Below are 21402 nucleotides of genomic sequence, written 5' to 3' on the forward strand. Positions count from 1 at the left end.
GAATGTTGACCTTTCACAATTGCAAGCCGCATGAGTTCTTTGTTTGCTGCAACTTGCGTTTTACGGTTTACGGCTTTTTGAATGCTGCACCACGCGGTCGAATGCTGCTGACCACAAAAGCCAAGTGCCCCGGCCCGAAAATCGACATATGGGGGGGCCGTACACAAAATCAAAATATATTTCAGCATTGTGGTAAAGTAATTGGATTTTCGGGCATTTATTATAATATTGAACATGTTTGTGAGGGCATAGCCATGGGGCTGGGGTCTCCACCCAGATGCACTTTGCCAGAGAAGCCAAAAAGGAAATTTGAAAATAAATCCAGTGGAAATCCAGTTCAGTTCTGGAACGTAAATCATCTAAAATTTAAATCAATCTCAAAATCTGGTTGATTAAAGTTCTGGGGAAGTCCCACTCATGTAAAGTCTTGTGTAATTTTTTTTTTTTTTGGACAGCTATAATTGGAATCGGGGACTAACACCCGTCAATTCCACAGCAGCCCCCCCTGAAAAATGGAGGAAAAAAGGAGGAAATTCAAAATGCTTTCGAACTGAGTTATTGAAATTAAACATCAAATGTCACAAACAGGCACAAGCGAGGGCCAATTCGCTGTCTTGGCATTGTGGCTGTGAAAACGAGAACGCGACGCACAAAAGCACAAAGGTCCTGCCGCGGCACATGCACCCGGATCGAACTCCTAAATGCTTTTTACAGAAAAGTTGTTGAAAAAAAAAAGAAAAACAGTGAGAAGAATAAATGGCTGGCTGACAAGTTGCCAAAGAGCGAGGAATTCGAATTTGCGTGGAAGTTTTTTTGGCAGAAAAAATAAAGTCGAGGCAGACGCCGCCGAAGACAATTGCCCGAGCAAATGAAATCAAGCACAAGAAGCTCAAGGATGTCGCTGAAAGGATCGGGCATAAGTTTGGGCTTTCGGGGCGAGGAGCTCAACAGACGCACATCCACAAATACAATTTACATGCGTACGTGTGCCAGGATGCACAGTGCGTCTCTGTGACATGTCCTCAGGATATTTGTATGCAAACAGGGCACAATGCGCTGAAATCGATATGCGGGCGCGCGTCCTTATGGGCCCCCTCTACTTTTCGTAAGCCTCCGCCGCGACTCCTTTTCATTCGAAAAGGACTCGGTCCAAAGAAGCTGGTGCAGCTGAGCGAGCGGGCGGCTTAGACTACAATCTTCATCTCCAGTTCCAGTTCCAATCCGCTTTCATCTCCGCCTCCATCTACCATCTACCATATACCATCGCCCTTCACCATCTCCATCTGCGTCTCGAGCCACTTCTCCTGGGCCTGGCAGTTGACAGCCATGTGCAGCGGCGCAATGAAATGAAAAATGGTGAGAAGGAGACAGCCACGACGCCTGCAGCTTCAAACTCATACGCTCATATCTACACTGAAAAAAGGTCAAGTCAAGGCAATGAAGTACCTAAAACCTCAACCATTTTTAAGCCTGGAAATTTCTCTCAGTGCTTGCATGTGTCAGTGCCCGCGGCGACAAAGATGGCCTGTTGACAAGCCCTTCGTCGCAGTAGCTCTGAATATAGTCTATACGATGAGTTAAAGAGATCTAGGGATGGGTGAGACTGATATTAGTCGTAGTCTTAGTAAACATTATAGATTTGATACATTAAGATCTGCGAGTTCTAGAAGAGATTAATCAATCATTCAAAGCCCTATATAGCTAAGCTACCCACCCAATAGGTATTTTTAATAACAACTATAATGAATTCTTTCCCCCGCATTCCAGACGCCTTCCATCAATTTCAATAAGGAACATGATTTTGCCATTTTCCACTGCAACACTTGGGAATTCAGAGGATACACTTACATATCTGAATGTCGAATGGCTGGATGGCTTGCATCATTTTTGGTAAAGTTCTTAAGCAACCCTGGCTGCCTGATTATATCACTCAGTGTTGCTTGATTTGTTTTGCACACATTACCGTCTGATTGTCTACGCCACGTACTTGGCTTCCTTTGACCCCCAAACACCCTCCCGCATTTGTATCTCACAGAACGAGTATCTCGTTATGCTGGTGCGTATTGCGATTCTACTTTTTGTTTTTTTGATTGTGCAACTGTGATAAGCAATTTTGAGAGTCGTCTTCTCTCGGCCTCCCTGAGAATTCAGGCACGCAGATGCCACAGGACAGGAGGACTGGGCCCATACCATCCCCTACGATAGCCATCAAATTAAGGCCCGGCCAAATCAATGCAGATAAAGATACAGATACTGATGATACGGATGCCCATGCTCTGGGCTTGGTTGGACCATCCTCCTCGTACCAAAGTGCCATTGTTTTGGCTGCCTAATTGACTGGCTCTTGTTACTTGGTTGTTCTTAGAGAGATCGAGAGCCCCGGACAGGTGCAAATGGTTATGAAAGGTGGCCTGCATTTAACCCCAACACGACATCGAAATGCAAATGAAAACTTTAAAATATGCTCTCGAACAGAATCGAAGGTAGTTGGAGTTTAGTTACATGGCTGTAAAGAATGTTTTCTTCTCCTCTTTTTTATTTTTTTGGGTTTGGGGTTCCCCCCTTGGTCCTCTCTAGTCCTTGGTCCTTGGTCCTTGTTTTATTGTATGTATTTTTTGGCTGTACAGTAGCAAATTGGTTACAAACACAGCTGTCGACCCTTACGTGGTCATAAAGTACAAGACAAAGGGGTTTTTCATCCTAGCCCCCAAAAAAAATACCTAAAGTGGAAAAGAAAGGAGGGACGGAAAAGAAAGCATTAGAAAGGAGCAGGACACGTGACTACTGAATAAAAGTCAGGTCAATAATGCGGTGGCTAAACGTTTGGAATTTTGGCATGTGTGTGGTCGAATTAAAAGGGTTCAAAGGACAGCAGCTACCACATGTCTTTGATCATCTACGAGTTGCATATGTGAGGGTTTTTCCACATAAAAACTTCTATGCTAACTATTTCGAATTCCTAACGATCCCGAGGAGATGAAAAACATTCCGATAGTTGTGAGGTATTTCGCTCACCTGAGTTATTTGTTTACATTAACTGGTTTGCTGCTTCCATATATCGATTGCTGTTCCCCAAACGGAAGCAAATATAAATATTCACCAGTGCCTGTTGAAATGCAACAGACAATTCTATTGAGATCTCTTCTGGGATATGATGGGGATGGGGCTACCCCAAAACATCAGCTCCGCATATATACATATGTATACATTTGTGCATTCATCAACATTTCCTGCGGCCGGGTCGCTGGTCTCTGTTGCTGGTCTTCTGCCACTCTGCCCTCCTTTCTGGAGCTGATTGCGATTGCGAATTGCAAATCGATGGCAGCGATGTAGTATAGCCAGCAAAACGTTAAAACCACACGGTAGGAAATTTGAATAAAATGCAATAAGACAAACACATGCATGATAATTCAACAGCATCAACAATGCCTGGATTCCCCTACATCTCGGCTGTCGGCACTTTGGGTCGAAAGGCAGGGCCTTCTCCCAAAACCTATACCCAGTATATGTATGTTAATTTATAGGTGTGTATATAATGTGGAAAAAAAATACACAACGCAGCTCGTGCGTGTAAACTCGTGATGATGATACACTAAAAACTTACCACAAAATACATCAAAATGATGCGGTTGCAAACTGATGCAAAAACAAGTTCTGAAGTATCCCAAAAGGGTTGGGGGTAAAGGGCACTGGAAGAGGACTCCCCTCTACCTCTGAATGGTACAATGAACCACTGCACTGTCGAAGTGGTTGACTGTTCAAGTGGTTGGCCCGAGTACGGTGCAAAAAGTTAGACAAATGTATCTGAGAATAGTTTTTGATCCGACAAGGGCTTTAACCATGTTGTTTGAGTTTAAGGTCTAATAGGATATGCATATGGCTAGCATCTTTAAAGACTAGACCTTACTATACTTACTACAAAGACTTTAATCCCTTAAAACTAAAACCCTCGTAGGTAGCACTTACGCAATCCTTGAGGGGGTCCTGGCAGTGAACTGGCAAATGCAACTGTCTGACCTTTCGGGCTGTAAATTATGCATAGATGCATAATTTATAACTTATGCGTGGCTCGGCCAACCCCCGAAACATTTCGCCAGAGACGGAGACATGGACAGATGCACAGACAATGATTAGAGCCACACACTCACAGAAACCTATTATTATTAACATTGCCGGCCCTGTCCACTCGGGTGGACAATTGCAATTGCTGGCCAGTAATTTTCAATTTAATTATAGTAATACACACTTGCACTCACAGTCAGTCGGTGGGCGTTCCTAGGGCGAGAGATGTCCTTACCAGTGGCTAAGAGCAGATTTGAGCGCATTTGCACTTGAAGCCAAGTTTTATGGCCTGACTTTGTTAGCCCTTAACCGGGAGAGCCATCTGAGGGATAGTCAGGCGTGGTGTAAATCAAATGCAAATGTCCCCAAGGGTCGTAATGCACTCGGTTTTGGACTCTGCCGTATTAATTATGCCCCAGCATCTTAATCCCCCGCCCCACACCGACCTGGGGGAAAGGGCTTTCTGACTTTGGCATTACTTTCGGGCCAAAACAACTTTTAGTTCTCGTTTTCGCACGTAGACCAACATATCGAAATCAGCAATCAAGGTGTGCAGGGGCGAAATTATGCTCACGTAGGGAGTACGTGCTGTTGATTTGATGGTCAGTTAATTATTATTTTTTGTGTTTATAGAGTTGCCGGTCGGTGTTGTTTTGGCCATGGCCAGAGCAGAACAGAACAGAACACGACAGGAATGGTGCGGTTATGGCTGGATTTAGTGGGCCAGCAAAGATTGCGGTGGAACATGCTGGGTTACAAAGTGTCTCAGCCTCATAAAAGTGACTGGAAACGACTAGGATACACAGCAAGGCTAGAGAGTTGAGTAAAATAGTAGTTACATGGGTAATATATTTAAGACCAGATCTACCATCTACAGGGCTTCTTCTTACTTGAGGATGTAAGACTCTTAAAGGTTTCATAACTACTATCCCAATTCCATCATTAGCACACACTCTGGTTATAACTTGACCTTCTAAATAATTTCCGCATATGATGAAGAAAGTTTGGTCCTACCACTCACCGGGTTCAATGTTAATTATCGCCGGCCAGGTCCTAATCCGTTTTGTGAGCCTGCGCCAATGTTATTCCCATTGAGCCGCAGATTGATGCCGCCAAATTAGTTTGATGGGGCCAGGAGCAGAGCGAGGTTAACCGGGCTCTGGCCGCTCCGGAGCTCTGAAGGCTCAAATGCCTCCAACGTGGCTAGGTCGTGTTGTAATCAGCCAAAACCAGCGCCAATATTAATCAATTCTATATGGAGCTCCGGTCTGGCAGAGCAATCCCCCCCCAACTGGTTATCCTCCGACGAGCAACGGCAGCTCACAACAAGTCGAAACTCATTTCGTGTTGCGACTTTTGATTATGATGATTATTACGCGTAATCGCCGCTACATGTGCTACATGCAGCGCCAGTGCCCATGCCCCTGCCCCTTACCCTGCCACCGAAGACTCCTCCCCCGAAGCTTATTGATGAGGTACGAAGCTGGCATTGCCCCTCTGGTCAAAAAGGGCCCGGGACACCTGTGTGTATATTATTATTACACATCGGGCAAGGGCATCCACGGGTGATGGGAATTGGACTGGGAATGAGTAAAAAAATGCCAGTACCACCAGGCTATAAGTATTGGGCATGGCCAGACGAATTTAAGCGAGATACACACGATGACGCTGTAAGTGAGCTCTAATATGGGTCCAGAGTATTTTACAGGCAAGGTTAACTAAATAGTTTAGGTTTTCTTTTAAGATTTTTACCTTTCATATCTAAAAATAAAAGATTTATTAAAAAGAAAGATCTATTAGTTAATTTAAAAGCTATTATAGTTACCTCGATTTCTTGGCTTCCACCTTAATGCTGGCCACTGTCCTCCCAATACATAAAAGCTTACAGGCTGGCTGGCGGGCTGACGTAACAACAAGTTAACAAGATAATGACAGTAGCGGTGGCTCACCGGACGAACTCACTCCGTGGAACGAAGTCATCGTCTTCGCGGTCTTTGTGGCCCCACTGCCTCTACCTCCGCTATTCCCGATCCATCAAGTCAGAACGTCCCGCTCTGTTATTTAGTATCAGGTAGGTGTGGACCAAATGGGTTTTGGTGTGTGTTGTGTCTGTGTGTGTGAGCCGGCTTTGAGTGACGGGCCGTGAGCATAAGTGACTGATGGCCGGCGACGTCCAGAGCCCAGCCCCTTCTTTCGTGTTGGGTTCCTGTCTCTCCCCCCTAAAACCTGGGTACTGGACTCGGGAGTGCTGTGGCCAAAGACCATAATCAAGTATGCTAAAAAGACGCGCTAACCAAAAAGGAAATTGAAATGAAATATCTGCGTACAAGTAAGTGCACTGAGAGAAATTTTACTGAATTATAGAGATTTGCTTAGTTTTAAAGAAGAAAATTATGAAATTTCCTCTCGCAACCTTCCTTAAGCATACCTTTTTAATGAAATATTATTTTTTTATATATCTTTCAGTGCCTTTTAGGATCTGACTGTATGAGTGAACGAGTTGAATCGTTGGCGTTTACTCTTTTGTGGTATTTCGCACCTGGAGCGGCGCTCAGCATGTTGAGCACACCGTCGTTAACACTTGGAGCCATACCTGTCCCGCCTCTCTCTCTCTCTCTGTTGGCCACGTTCACGACCCTTTCCAGTTGGCCAGCTTGGTGCTAGCTGCTTCTTGTTCTTGCTGCCACTGCTGGTGCGGCTGCTGCTGTTGCATTGCCAACAAGCTCATTAGTTTCATAATTAGCTTTCGTTATGCTCTTCGTGTATTAATTAGAAGTTATTGCTACGTCCAGGCGCCGTGCTGGACACGAAACCCACTCTCCACCACTCCACTCCGAGGAGGAGGTGGAGCTGGAGCTATAGTGGGAGGTCAACTGAGCACTGAAAGCACTTGATTTTCCAGCTGGTTCGTTGCATTTTAAATCGCTTATCAAGCGGAGCGAGCTCTCCGCCTGTCAGTCTGTTGTTTTTAGCCCGCTTTTGTTGGCCAGGTTTTTTTTTCCGGCTCTGCTCACTGGCTAATGCAGAGATAATGATGCTGTGGCTTTGATCGATTTGATAACAATTTAATTTGGAGTGCACGCTCAAGGTTTTTGCCTCACTATTATTAAATCTTTTTTAGAATTACATTGCGGCAGTGCTGTGTGGTGTGCCAGGCACGTAGGCAGATTAGCTGATTGACGGGCTGGAGGATGGGCGGGCGGGCTGTGGTGATTGCATTGGGGAATGCATTACATATTTGGTTAGATAATGGATAATGGCTTATGGCGATGACACTCTCTGGCAACTGTATCCATAAAGGGAGCGCGAATAAAGCCATCGACCAGTGGATGGAATTATAAGGTGCCAGTCCACAAGGAGCGTAAGTTCTTTCCAAATATGGGATTCTTTCTTTAGAATGCACCACACATCCTTAATTTATCCATGGTCTCTGGCTGGAGAATAATAATGGCACTTCATGAGTGAAAATATCAATAGATTATGTTCCAACCAATTACACCTTTATAGTACCCAATGTGATACCCAATGTTTTTAAAAGTTTTTTAAACTTTTTCATTATTAATCTCGCTGCTGATTGATGCTTCAGCCCAGGGTCGAATCCCTGTTCAATTTCTCGCTAATCTCGCATAATAAACACAACATATCTGCACTGCCAGCGGGGTGAGGCAGAGATATCCTGGCAAACAAACAATGAAAAACGAAGCACAAACCGGCAGCAAAAAAAATGCTGAGTAAACCTTATTAAAAAGGGATAACGGCGCACGAGCAGCGCTAATGACAACGCTCATGGACACAAAAGTAGGAGGTGGGCTTGGGGTGTTGAATGGATGGAAAGGATGGAATGGATGGTGCAAACACACACGTCACTCAGCCACGACATCCTTCCGGCGCGGTCTGGTCCCTGGGCTTAACGCTGTTAATGACCAAGGGCAACAACTCAGCCTCAGCCTCAGTCATGGCCGAGACATCCATGTGCCTCCCGATTGCCGCCCCTTTCTCTGCAATGTCATACGTCAGCAGAAGGTGAGCCAAATCAGTATTGAGGTGGTTGTGGAAGGGTTACTGAGATATTTACACTAAGAGAAATAATCAAAAATATGACCAGATAAAACATATTCAAGAGCTGGCCATAGGTTTCTAAAATTTCTTCTCAAATGATAGATTATAGGTTTAAGATTTTCATCAGCATATCCATTATCTTATAGCCTTCTAAATATTTTTTCCTGTACCTCTTATATGGATTAAAACTCTACCTTTGCTTTTACCTTTAATAACATGTAATTTGTTGGGATTTTCCACATTTGGCCTCTGATTTTTCTTTTTTATTCTCAACCCAAGTAAAAAAAAACTGCTGCATAATGTTTATTTGCAGAAGCCAACAAAATTTATGTGTTTCTTCAGTCAGTCGGGGGTATTAAAAAACTTTCTGCTCAAGAAAATTGCGTCCAAAAGGGTTGTTGGACAAGGGACCAAAGGACGAAGGACACAGGACACCAAGAGCCACCCTGCTGTGGATAAATCTGCGTAGCCAATGCAACTTAATTAAATTTCCAAATTCTTTTGCTGTGCGGGAATTATGATGCAAAATGTTTTTCCCGTTAATTAGAAAATTGTAAAACTCCAAAGTTCAAACTGCAATTTGTATTCATTTGTAAGCCAGCGCCACCACCGCCATTAAACCTCCGTCGATGGCGGCGGGTGGCAGGCGGTTGGCAGCTGTGTTTGGCGGTTGGCAGCTGTCTGTCCCTCTGTCACGGCGGACACCTCAGCCCCAGAGAGTCACGCCCCTTCCCAGGCCTTCGCCCATCCATCCCCCTTCCCCTGCAACCAGTCACCCACATAATTTAAATGCATTTCCTTCTGCGCATTAATTTCCTAAGCTTTTTGCATACGAAAATCCCACACAAAACTGCGTTCAATGTAATCCCATGAGCTTTAAAGTCACGTGTATGCGCTGCTGCCTGCGGCCTTTCTCCTCCTTTCCATCGTTTTTGGGTTTCAGAAGGCGTGGCACGCACAATAAAAGCTGGCTGGCTGACTGGCTGGTTGGGATTTGTTGCTGTATTCGCATGTAATAAATGTATTTGTTTATCCCACTCTAATTTTTACTGCAAGCTGGAAATATCCCGCCAAACAACACCGGAAAAAGGGGCCACTTGGAATGGGACGAAGGGCCTGGGTGGCGGTGGAGCTCCATAGTCTGTGCTCCTCTATTTGCCTTTCAGTCCGCTTTGTGTGAAGTTTTTTTGTTAAATTTATAAATTGTCCTGCGGCTGGTTAAAAAGCGCCAGATGTGAAGGGGTCCTCCATTTTTAGGGCACTTTTTGAATATTTTATTCGCCCTCGAACGGATTCTGTACAATTATGCATGACGGTACATTGTGTGAACTGAACAATGACTTTCACTTGCACAATATATCCACCGAATGTTTGTCAGCTAAATTAATTTAATAAAACGAAAAAACCTTTAAATATCATATTTATAAAATGGCCTAAAGCCATTTTACTGGTTAAAAAATCTAAACCAATTTTCCTTTCAGTATTTTGTTGCTTGTACAGGGAATTAAACAATTTTTTGATAAATAATTTACAAATAAAACAAGAAGCAAAAAAGAATACCTTCGCCCAACGTGGGGCTCGAACCCACGACCCTGAGATTAAGAGTCTCATGCTCTACCGACTGAGCTAGCCGGGCACCGTTATCCTTCTGATTTCATATAGCAAATCCAAAGATCGTAAACTTTATAGATATCTTATAAAAACATTTTAAAATACTACGGAGAAGTCTTAAAACTCTAAAAAAGAATCCAAACATACTGATATGTCTAAAACTGCAGAATGATCACCGAAATACATCCATAAAAAAAGTTCTGCAGCTTTATTTAAGCAGTAAACAGCAGATATTAAATAAAATATATACTACATTTTAGGAATCTTTTTAAATCATACTTCAAAATAAATAGTTTTTATTATCAAGGACAAAAAATCAAATCGCCCAACGTGGGGCTCGAACCCACGACCCTGAGATTAAGAGTCTCATGCTCTACCGACTGAGCTAGCCGGGCACCGTTATCCTGAAGATCTGAAAAAGGAAATTTAAGAAACATGGAACTATATTTCAGATATCAGATAAGAGTCTATACCTCATTCGCTATTTTAATAAAAAATTCCAAAACTAAAGATCCTATAAGAATCTAATCTTTATTCTATAATTATAAATAAAATGCTAGAATCGAGAAATGTAAGTCCTTTCATACTGAAACTGATCTGAATAGTAGAGATCTCTTGCTTTAATTTTTCCAAAAACGAATTTTGATCACTTTTACATAAAACTAAATTCTACAAACTTGATCAGGCCAACTACAAGTATCTTTATTACTCACTTTCTTAAATGTGGTAATAAGTTAATTTTTTTTATTAAATAAATATGATCAAAAATTTAATTTCGCCCAACGTGGGGCTCGAACCCACGACCCTGAGATTAAGAGTCTCATGCTCTACCGACTGAGCTAGCCGGGCATATATGTTCTTCCGATTCTATAATGCTACACAAAAAATTTCGATCAAGTATATAATTGAAATAATTATAAAATTTAAATTTAAAAAATAAATAATTCTGTTATTTTTAGAAACGATCCAATATACGGATCGTTTTCTTGTTTCCTCATTCTGATATACATTTGCTTACCAACATCTGGCTATTTCCGATGGAACGAGGTATCTTTTTTCGTCGCAAGAAAATATATAATTTTAAATTAATTAAAAAAAATTAATAAATTAAATAAAACTGCAAAAAATTTGCTTTCGCCCAACGTGGGGCTCGAACCCACGACCCTGAGATTAAGAGTCTCATGCTCTACCGACTGAGCTAGCCGGGCAGTTGGCAACGTCGCAGCGAATGCGCAGTAGGAGCCGCATCGTTGGCAGTGCTTGGGCCTGCTGGTTTCCTCGTTGAATGAAAGTTATTTTTAGAACTGGCCGAGCATTATCTTTAGGTTGGCTCTTTAGATTACGCAATTGGCAACACGCGGAAGTTATTTTTAGATTTTTGTTAGCCTTTGCTGTGGCAGCAAAACACGTGCTTGACGCAAAACACAAACATACCTATAATGCCTACGTATTCCATTTCCTATCTGCCCTTTGGGATTAACTTTGTACACATATTTGTAGTATTTAGCCTTCCTATTCTCAGGCATTCTTGCCACTCATTCACAAAGCCATAAGTAGTATTCGAAATGGGCCGCAGCAGTTCCATTCATCTCGCGGGTCTTTCTGGCCAAGACCCGTCAGAGACATACCATTACATTCGGCCGGTTCCGTTTCTCACAGAAGAAGAACATACCTTACTATACCATGGCAGGCGTAGAAAAATGGTTATTCATAATCATTTGTTACGCTTAATTGTTGTCTTTGCGGTTAACCTCACGGCTGCTTTTGTGTGTTGACCGCAAATTGATTTTAAATTCATTTCTCAGTCGGCCCGGCCTGTGGGGCGGCAAATAACAAAAGCGGAAAGTCTGAGAGAATTTTTGATTATTGTCATTATTGAGTCAAAACTAGAGTTGAAGCCGATTTGAAGACGTGTGAGTTGAAAACATTTCCCACCGCGACCATGGAAAATTCTCAGCCTCATCGCCCTCAACCTTCAGCTTCCCTGGCCCCTCTTATGACTATTTGCTGTTTATTTTTGTTGAAATTTAAATCCGCACACGCTCCCGCCTTGGTCCTGGCTGGTCCTGGTTTATTATCCTTTCCCGGCACTTTTTTATGAGTTAAGCCAGACGCGACTTATCTATGTGACAATGCGGTAGGCACCACCAGCCAAATGGTAATGGGCTTGTGGAAGCGGAACGCGCAATTCGCAGGGTGAATATATATATATGTATATATACATGTCCTTTATTGCCAGGCCTACGAATCCAACCCACTGTACCACAGCACTGCCGCCTGTCGCTTTATTCATAAATAAATTAAATAAAAATATTTTTTCAAGCCGCAAGCCATGCAACAATAACAAATAAGCGGCCCAGGATAAAGAACTCGACTCCCAACCGCTCCCAACCGGCGGCAAGAAATCTGCATAATGAAGCGTAATACGCAAATGGTGTGGAGTTGTGATTGGACCCGGATTCCGCGAATTGAGGTAGGCGGAAGGCGATGGAGTGCAGAGTTTAATAACGATGATGAGTCCTTTATACCTTTCCAGCTGCTCAAATCGGGTGCAAACAGGAAAAAGCTTACGTATCCCTCCGGATTCTTAAACATTTGCGATACGCTGTCACTTCAAGCTTAAATATCAGACAGGTTCATTTAAAATTAATAACCCCACTGGCCAGCTATTAGCCCGACATCTTCAATAAACTGTAAGCTGCTTCCATTCAATTACTTTCTTTTATGCTCCATATAACATCGAGTCTAATAAAAAAAAAAGGGGGAAGTTTATAATTCTTTTTATAGATCCGCAACAAGCGCATATTTCAATAATGGCATCCAATCCAATTTCTTGGACTCGAGAGCACCCCTTCGAAGTTATTAAAAGATTTGTGGCGCCCAGGTTCAGGGGTCAAGAGTAACCACCCTTTCTAGCCCCCTTTAATGCATGAATCTGGAAATCAGGAAACCAAACGATGGAGTATAGTCACTTTCGATACGCCTCTTTGGCAGCAGTTTGTTTGGGCGTGTTAAAAGTTAAAATAAATCAAACAGCCATAAATTTGCCGCTTTCGGCAATATGTGGGGAATTCGATACGTTCATCAAATGTAAAAGGGTTCAAGCGATGCGTTTGCTATCTATCAATAAATGTCTCTATATATGCGGGAAAGCCCTTTCAGACCTTCCCCCCTCTGACATACACACACATATATATTTTATCGGCGGAAGGACAGGGCAGAGCGTCAGGCAGACGACATGGATGCGTATCCTTTGGCCAGACTGCCTGCCGGTTTTTCTGGCTCTTGTCTGAGCCGAAAAAGAATAGAAATCAACCAAAGTGGGGCAGCTTATGAAAAATATGGCGCAAAGGGGTTAAATGACGTATGCATTGCAGCCATTTCTCTTATTTTCCGGAGGAGCCTGACTCTTCATTTGCCTGCCGATGTCTTAGTTACCCGAAAACCGGAAATTCCAAATTTATCATGGTCCGACCCTCTTCCTCTGAACAAACTCTGGTCAAGGGAGTCTGTTTGCATTTTATGAGTGGCCAAAAGGTTCTCAAAATATGTATTTTTGGACACACAAAAATGTGATCAATAACGCTCGAGGTGGAATAGAAAGGACTCTGGCCAGGCTCTGGGCAAACAAATGTCCAGTCATTTGAGGGAAAGTCTGATCTATCCTAAAGTGAAAAGGAATGACGGTGGAAATGGAAAAGCTGGAGGAGCTCTGATTAAACCTGGAATGGTATTTACCTCTCATCTCTCAAACTGTGAGTTACTTTTGCCTGATTAATGCCAGCAATTGGTAGAGATATTTCATTTAAATTATACATTCAGTTCTAAAGCTGGAGGTTTGGGAAATCCCCAGAGCCAGAGCTGGGCCCGAGTCCACTCCAATAAAATGTATTGTACGATTGTCTGATTATCGGAGAGCAACCGCAAAACAATTTAATACTAAAACCCAAACCACATGCCCCGGCACGCGTCCCAGTTCCATTTTTGGGGGTTGGCGGCGACTCCTTTCCCTCAACTCGCCGCACGCACGATAAATGCACAAAATCTGCAACAAACTGTTGAAAACACGCGCTACATCAGATCAGAGATCGGGGTCAGGGGATGGGAAACATACTGGGTTTCGCCGGGATATAGAATTACAATCTGCCTTTGACAAATCGTTGGTAAGAGTCGAGTTACCCCGAGAGTTGAAGATCTCTTTGGCCCGAAATTCAGATTAGCATTGTTCGAGAGAGGGGCCCTGCCCACAAATTTGTGCATTTGGCTGGCCAGGTGAAAGTCAAACAACCACCCCGACTAGTCGAAACCTCAATAACAATAACCATAAAGGCATAAATCTTTCAGGACAACAATGCGGGAAAAGGATAATTTCGAAAAACCATTAATGGCCTGTTGTGACAGTCGGCAGTCAAATGAGCCACAGGAAACGCAAGCTGCAGTCAAGTCCTGGCAATGACATTTATATGATATAAGTATCCTCGATCGATTCGGAATTCGACATTCGGCATTCCAAGAAATCGCTGTTTGCCTGGCAGGATGCATAAATCAAGCATCTATCGAGACAGGGGAAAGAAATTTGTCATTGGACCGGTAAAGTGTCTAAAAGTGGTTGTTAAAGGTGATAAAGGTGGTTAAAACACAAACTATAAACTCAAATAATGAATCCCCCATCCAGTTCAACAGAATATTTAATTGCAGGACATGAGCTTAGCAACCGAAAACAAAACAGTTAATCAAATTTCTGGCCATACCAGCATCCGGGAAAAACTTAATCGCTTGATAGGATTGGGGTTGCCATCGGGCAAGTGCGCAACGCAACGCGCCTCCATGAAAATTTTCTGTGACATCAAAGGCATTTTCCAGTTAATAAATGGGCAATGGGAAATGTTATTTATGGCATTATGCCAATAAGACGGAGGCCTAATTTAGTAAGCGCGTGGCCAGAAGAAAACCCACGACACATCCATAGACAGAGAGACACAGATACAGATACGGGATTGTAAAATGCGATTCATTTTTAATCCAATTTGCATATAAAATGACACAAAGCCCGCTAAATGCAACCCTTAATAAGTCACCAAGGGACCCATGAGCGGCGGTCGCTTTTCGAGCACTTGAAAAAAATTGTGTAAATCCCATCGCAACCTACCCCTACCCATACCCCAGATCCTGGCCCATCCACCACTTTACAATTGTCAAGGTTGGGTTTTTATTTCCGTCCACCACTCCGACCGCCCCTGAGTTGTCAACTATAAATATGCCAAAGTTTCTGGTTACCATGGCCCATTGGTTCATTGGTTCGGCTTTCCACCCCATCTTCAGTCCAAGAAAAATTTTTTAAGTATTGTCAATATTAGTAAATATTAAAAAGCGTAAGGGGGTGGCTCTGGGGTTACTGCCCCGGGCGGGCCAATGAAATACTAAATTTCTGTAAGCCGCAAGTATTACAGGCACTCTGGCATTACCCTTCTCCAGCTTCACTTTCCGTTCCCTGCCAATTTTTCACTCTGCCCATGCATTTTGTGTAATTTTTTATTAAAGACATTAGTCAAATAAGTGCAAGCACACGGGGACGATCTGGTTCTCATATGACGCCGCCGGGCATTAATCTGAAATGGCAAACGCCCATCGTCCCAGGGAAATACAATTCATTCTTTGCAGCCACCCACCCAACCCACCAATCCACCAACCCACCGAGCCATTCATTTTGGGCGACCCACCGTGTGCGTCATTTGTTACATTTATTATACATTTCATTTTTTTTTATTTCTTCTCATACATATTATTTTTTTCTTTTTGTTACCATTGCTGTTGCAATGTTTTCGATCTAAACGGATTTGGTTACCCGGCACTCACACTTTGTCCATTGCCCCGGAGAAAATTAAACTTTTCGCTCGGCTCACAAAAACATTTCATGCACTTATGACGCCCAGCCAACCAACCAACCCACCCACCCAATCCACCCGGCGTGCAACCACCCCAAGCCGGGGTTCCCCCTTTTTTTGGGCAATGACTTTTTCGGCTCGGACCGAGCCCAGTTTTTATTGCGGCTCTACTTTATATTGGCTTCATTTTTAGTTACTCAGCTGTTTGGGTTTTCCTTTTTTCCGTTTATATAGATTTTTTTTCGTTGAGAACTCTAGAGGGGGAAGAAGCAAGAGTTGCTGAAGGGCAGTTGCAACAGCAGCATGTTGCAGGGGTTAATGTTGCCATTCGTTTCAGTTCGGTTCCGGGTGCTTGTGTGTCTGTTATTGTTGTCACGATTTTCACATATTTCATAAATCCGGGCAGATTGCTAATTTGTGCTCTAAATTTGTGCAAATGCGGAAATATTTGGTTAGGGCTTCGGTTGGATTTTTAGCCGACCAACTCTTCCATTATTGAATTTATTGCTTTCTATTTATCAAATTGGATTTTCAAATGGGATTTTCGTCCAGCTCAGAGCTTGGATTTATCTCTATCTCTGCCATGGATTTTTTCTATTTTTTTGTGGTTTAAAAGATTGAAAGTTGAGCAAACAAAAATCGCTGAAATGAATTCTATTTGGCAGCTGTGGATCGTTAGTTGGGGCTTAATACGATTTATGATTGGCTGTATTTATTTTGGATTATTAATTTGATTTAGGTTGAAAGTTACTGGTTGCTGGTTGCCTCCGATTAGGCCAATTCGTAAGGACTACAACTCACTTTTGTCAGTTAGAATCATAGACTCCCGCTTGTATGATTAAGCCTGATTCCCAGTGCCCACAAGTATGACTTTTTCTTCGATAATGGGGCGTGTGATTAACTTAATTTAACCATTGCACGTATCACATTTATTGGTTCTGCCACACACGCATGTGTGTGTCCATAAAGAAAAAAAGTATATACACATCCCCATAACTATCCAAACAATCGTTGGCCTTTTGTGAGTGTATATTTACCTTTGCCACTGACTTGGACTTTGAGTTGGACTATTAAACTAATTTCGAGTTGTCATTGAGAAGCACGCACACGGTCCGACCCACTCTCCATCCAAGGACTCTACCTATACGTATCTTTCCCAGAAACACGCAACTATGTTAAACTTATACCCTCCAGCTTCGAATATAACAACAGTATGTGCCGGTAGGAGGCCAGGAGGAGAGGCTACCATGTCGGAGAGTTCCGATTCCTGTACTACGCTGCTGCATCCTGTTTCCCCTCCTTTGGCAAAATGCTGATGAGTTCTGTTGATGTGTCGCAGCTCCGACTTTCATGCAAATTAAGTTGACTCGGTGCAGGATGTGTCAGGTAGTTGCAACTCGACTCTGGCACTGGCTCTGACTCTGACTATGCCTTTTAGGCATTTTTGTTCAAATTCCATATTTACTGTCAATGTTAATTGCTTGCAATTGCACTAAAGTGTTGACTTTTGTGCCGCACCGGAAACTTGGCCTGAAAGCCAAAAAGAACCCATGAATCGTCAATTTATTGACTGGTAGATGGGCAAATAATTGGCTTGGACAGTAAAATATGGTGTAACACAAGAAAATGGAGCAACCTTCGGCAAAGCCAAAGTTGATATATCCATGCGGCTAAGATCGGTTAATATATCGCCCACAGTGATGGTATCTTCCCCATTTCTCATCCGATTCTCAAGCAGAGTACCTTAAACGATTTCTAGATCGATTTACCACGATTCTGCATCAAAATCCTGATACAAAATATTTTTTAGATTTTTTGTTCATTTTTCGTGATGGGATTCTTGGAAAATGGAGTTTTCCCCCATAGGGCCCACGGTGAGGGCTCTATCTTTCCCAATTCTCATCCGATTCTCAAGCGGAGTACCTTAAACGATTTCTAGATCGATTTGCCACCATTCTGCATCAAAATCCTGAGACAAAATATTTTTTAGATTTTTTGTTCATTTTTCGTGATGGGATTCTTGGAAAATGGAGTTTTCCCCCATAGGGCCCACGGTGATGGCTCTATCTTTTCCAATTCTCATCCGATTCTCAAGCGGAGTACCTTAAACGATTTCTGGATCGATTTGCCACCATTTTGCATCAAAATCCTGAGACAAATAATTTTTTAGATTTTTTGTCAAATTTTTGTGATGGGTTCACTTGAAAATGGGGTTTTCCCCTATAGGGCCCACTGTGATGGCTATATCTTCCCCAATTCTCATCCGATTCTCAAGCGGAGAATCACTGCGTTGCACTCTTTAGACCAAAATTATAATACCCTTGCAAGAGTATAATGAATTAGAGACTGATTAAAGTTTGTTATGTTTAGATTTCTGTGGAAAGCAGTTTCGAATTTGTTTGTTTTCCACAAAAAAAAAAACCCTACTTTTGAGACACTTTCCCCTTACAACTCTCAGCAGGAAAATAAATAGACATATATTTTTTTAAGCACTCCTATGCTTACTTACATTTTCCAAGGAATCATTTTCTGCTCAAGGCGGGAACATATGCCGGCTTAAGAACATCCTTAGGAACCACCCAGTCCAGGACATGTGTGTCACATCCAGTTCTTCCCCTCTCGATTTCATTGTCATTGTCAGATGCCGCCTTAGTCTCGTCTTACGTGCTGTGTTAATTATACTAATTGCACTAAATCACTTGAAAATTCGAAAACAGAGCAATGGGAAAAGGCCAGAGAGCCCTAAAAAATGAAAACTGAAATTAGGGCGTAGCAGATTTCACCTAAGTTCCATATGGGCTGGGATGGGGGGACTTAACTGAATGTCAACGCAGCCTGTGGGAAAATTGCGCTAGGAAGTGCCTGGTGTAATCCTAGCCATCCTGGCATGTGGTACAAACTCACACACACCCATATATAAGCGGAGAATAAATTGTAGAATCAGTGCCTATGGGCGGGTTAATACCGGGAGAATGTAATAAGCACAGACTTTTTTCTTGTAAACATAATTAATGGTTAAAGTCGAAGGCAGGCTTCACGTTGTGGGTGTGGCGTCCTAAGATGGATGCCAGATGAAATTCAAGACGTGAAAGACATGGCAAAGCCTCTGACTGATTCATTTGTCTCGGGGAGGTAACTCTCAGTGGCAACAATGGAGCCAGTACGGCTCCCTTTGGAGAAGGGCATTGAAGCTGTGTTTATCCCCTCTTGGCAAAGGTGCACCTCCAGGACAGGACATTCCAGTTACATATCCGTCAACCCCAATGGATGCTGAAGGAATCTGGGGGGTCATACTTGAAAAAATATATTTAGGAAATTTTAGAGAAGTCCAATAAAGCGACCTAATACAGAGTGGAAAACAAGTACAGATTTCTCTCAGTGCTTGTGGAACTGCAACCTGCTCCCGCTTGCATTTTCGCAGAATTCGAACCAATTTGTGCGCCCCGTTAATAACGTCGTATGGACTATAACAATAACCCACATCAATACGGCGGCACGTAGACACTGCACGTGGTGAAGGACATGGTAGGATGAGAAGGGGGCAGACCAGGCACTGGTACTGGCCTGGGAGCCTGCTGTGCAGCAAACAAGGTGAAACTGGCAAGCAGCGGGGAATGCAATCAGCAAAGATGTGCAGCATGCCACACGAAACTCCCTGCCAACCCCACTCAACGACGCACATAACCCTATGCCAAATATGAGAATCCAAGGACGCCACCCCTTTCGTGAGCCATTGGACGCGTGTCCAAAACACACGCGCGGCATCTTTGAGAGCCGTGTGGAAACTGAAAACTGGGCCTGCCACGCCTGCCACCACCCCCACGCAATGCCATGCCCCCATCCCTGCCACCTCACTCATTATATTTGTGCATTGACTTTGCACATGCCCGAAAAGCGGAGTCGTCTTTGCTATTTGCACAAGTGTTCCACTCGGCACTGTTCTGTGCGTTTTGAACAACAATAAAGGAGATTAATAGAGATTCGGGAAAGGGAAAGTGGAAACTGGCAACTGGAAACTGGAGCGGGGAATCCTTCAAAAGGATGTGGGGGTAAGCTGGCAAGCCACACACAATAATTGGTGCCTAAAAGGCTTGCATATTTGTCTGCACAGAGAAAGGGGTAGGACAGGACAGCAGGACCGAGGACAGGACAGGGCGGATGCTACAAAGGACCTCGACTTCTAGCCGGCCTGGATGATCGATCTGCAAAATATTTCAATTTAATGAATTGCGAGGAGAGAGTGTGGAGAAAGGGTTGGAATTAGAGTGAAGCCTGGCACAGTGTGTAAAAATACATGGTGAGGTTTCCTGGACGTCATTAAAAGAACGTCGTTGGACTTCAAGAAAGGATTTTGCATTAAAAGAACTCTCTATATACCAACTAATTTCTAATATTTTGTGTTTGGATTTTTTTGAAATTTTAAAACTAATTCCACTGTATCTGAGAATTAGAAATCTTTGCGGTTTGAATTAAATGTAACTTTAACACGCTTATCGATATTAATAAGCAAATATGCAGCTCAAACACAGCCGTTGGCAGGATGATGAGTCTGATTATGATCCTGAATCCATTGGTGGTGGCTGCGGTCTGTCAATCAAACGGAAGCCACCAGAAGGGTTGCCCGAAAGCCAAAGCCCTCAAGAGTGCCACTCGACGTCGATGTTGCCCCACAGATAAGAAATTGGAAGACTTACTTGACTCAACCCCATGACTCCAGGATTCGATCTCCCACTGAAATGTCAGTTCTGAAATCCTCCCCGTCTATACTCTACGGTATTATTATTTTTTTTTTTTTTCTGTGTCAGTTATGACAGTTAAATGTTGACGCTCGAGTGGCTGCACAAATTTTCCTTTTACCTGGTGAACGCATTTTTAATTTTACAGTTTTGGCCCGTTTTCCACTTTCCACCACTTTGCACATAATTTAGTCATTTCATTTGAAACGCCCATCGCCTCGCAGCCCCCTCCCAGCCCGGCGCGATCTGTCAAATGTCAAATGCATGTCAAAGGCAACATGTCAGAGCCATTTCCAACGCTTTTCTTTCGTCATTTTATATTCTTTTTTTTGTTCGTTGTCGATGTTTTGTATTTGGGTGCCCGGCTCTCATTTTCCTTTTTGGCATAGTTTGGGCCAGGCGTTAAATGTATTGGACAGCAGTCTGGGACGCAGGACTCTTCGTTCTGGCACTTTGTCTGCGTCCTGGCTCTCTAGATCCTGTTCCCATTGCTGGCTGGCTGGCTGGCTGGATCTAGCGTCCTGGGGGTGGTTGATTGTCATTTTTTGCGTTGCGGCAATTTGCGGCTTTTGATTAAAAAATACACACACACCAAAAATACGCCAAGGGAATAATGCGACTCGGGCTGTTGTTGTTTGGCATTCGTTGTTCTCACAAATGGTTTTTGCATTTTTGGGGTTCTGGGCTCTGACTTTTCAATGAGTGTACTATAGTACACTGTTTTCTTTTCATACTTTTTTTGAATTTCGTCCCAATGCTGCATGAATATTGGCGTAGTTTAATTTTTCCAAAGTGTCAGCCTCTCTGATGGCAGAGGGAATTGCAGTTCGGCAATTTGGATATTTTCAGAGCACTTGGGGTTTTCATACTTGTTTTCCAGACCAATTAAAAATCAAATATTTAAAAGCATATAAGTGACTCCAAAAAGTAGGCAACACTTTTGTGTTCTGAATTTCTTGAGCAAATAAACGAAACTATTTAAACATATGTTAGCATTTCCATAGTCCTTTGTTGGCAATTAATTAATTGCATTATTGCAAAATTTAAAA

At 43.0% G+C, this 21402-nt stretch overlaps 4 non-coding genes across 4 annotated transcripts; all 4 read right to left on the minus strand.

The window, feature by feature from the left end:
• Window positions 1-9684: 9684 nt before the first annotated feature.
• On the minus strand, window positions 9685-9757 carry TRNAK-CUU (transfer RNA lysine (anticodon CUU)). Its single transcript has one exon. It is a non-coding gene; the product is annotated as a tRNA-Lys (tRNA).
• Window positions 9758-10054: 297 nt separating this feature from the next.
• TRNAK-CUU (transfer RNA lysine (anticodon CUU)) lies at window positions 10055-10127 on the minus strand. Its single transcript has one exon. It is a non-coding gene; the product is annotated as a tRNA-Lys (tRNA).
• Window positions 10128-10508: 381 nt separating this feature from the next.
• Window positions 10509-10581, minus strand: TRNAK-CUU (transfer RNA lysine (anticodon CUU)). Its single transcript has one exon. It is a non-coding gene; the product is annotated as a tRNA-Lys (tRNA).
• Window positions 10582-10867: 286 nt separating this feature from the next.
• On the minus strand, window positions 10868-10940 carry TRNAK-CUU (transfer RNA lysine (anticodon CUU)). Its single transcript has one exon. It is a non-coding gene; the product is annotated as a tRNA-Lys (tRNA).
• Between the last annotated feature and the right edge of the window lie 10462 nt (window positions 10941-21402).

Source organism: Drosophila bipectinata, chromosome 2R, assembly GCF_030179905.1.
Source record: "Drosophila bipectinata strain 14024-0381.07 chromosome 2R, DbipHiC1v2, whole genome shotgun sequence".
Lineage (NCBI taxonomy): Eukaryota > Metazoa > Arthropoda > Insecta > Diptera > Drosophilidae > Drosophila > Drosophila bipectinata.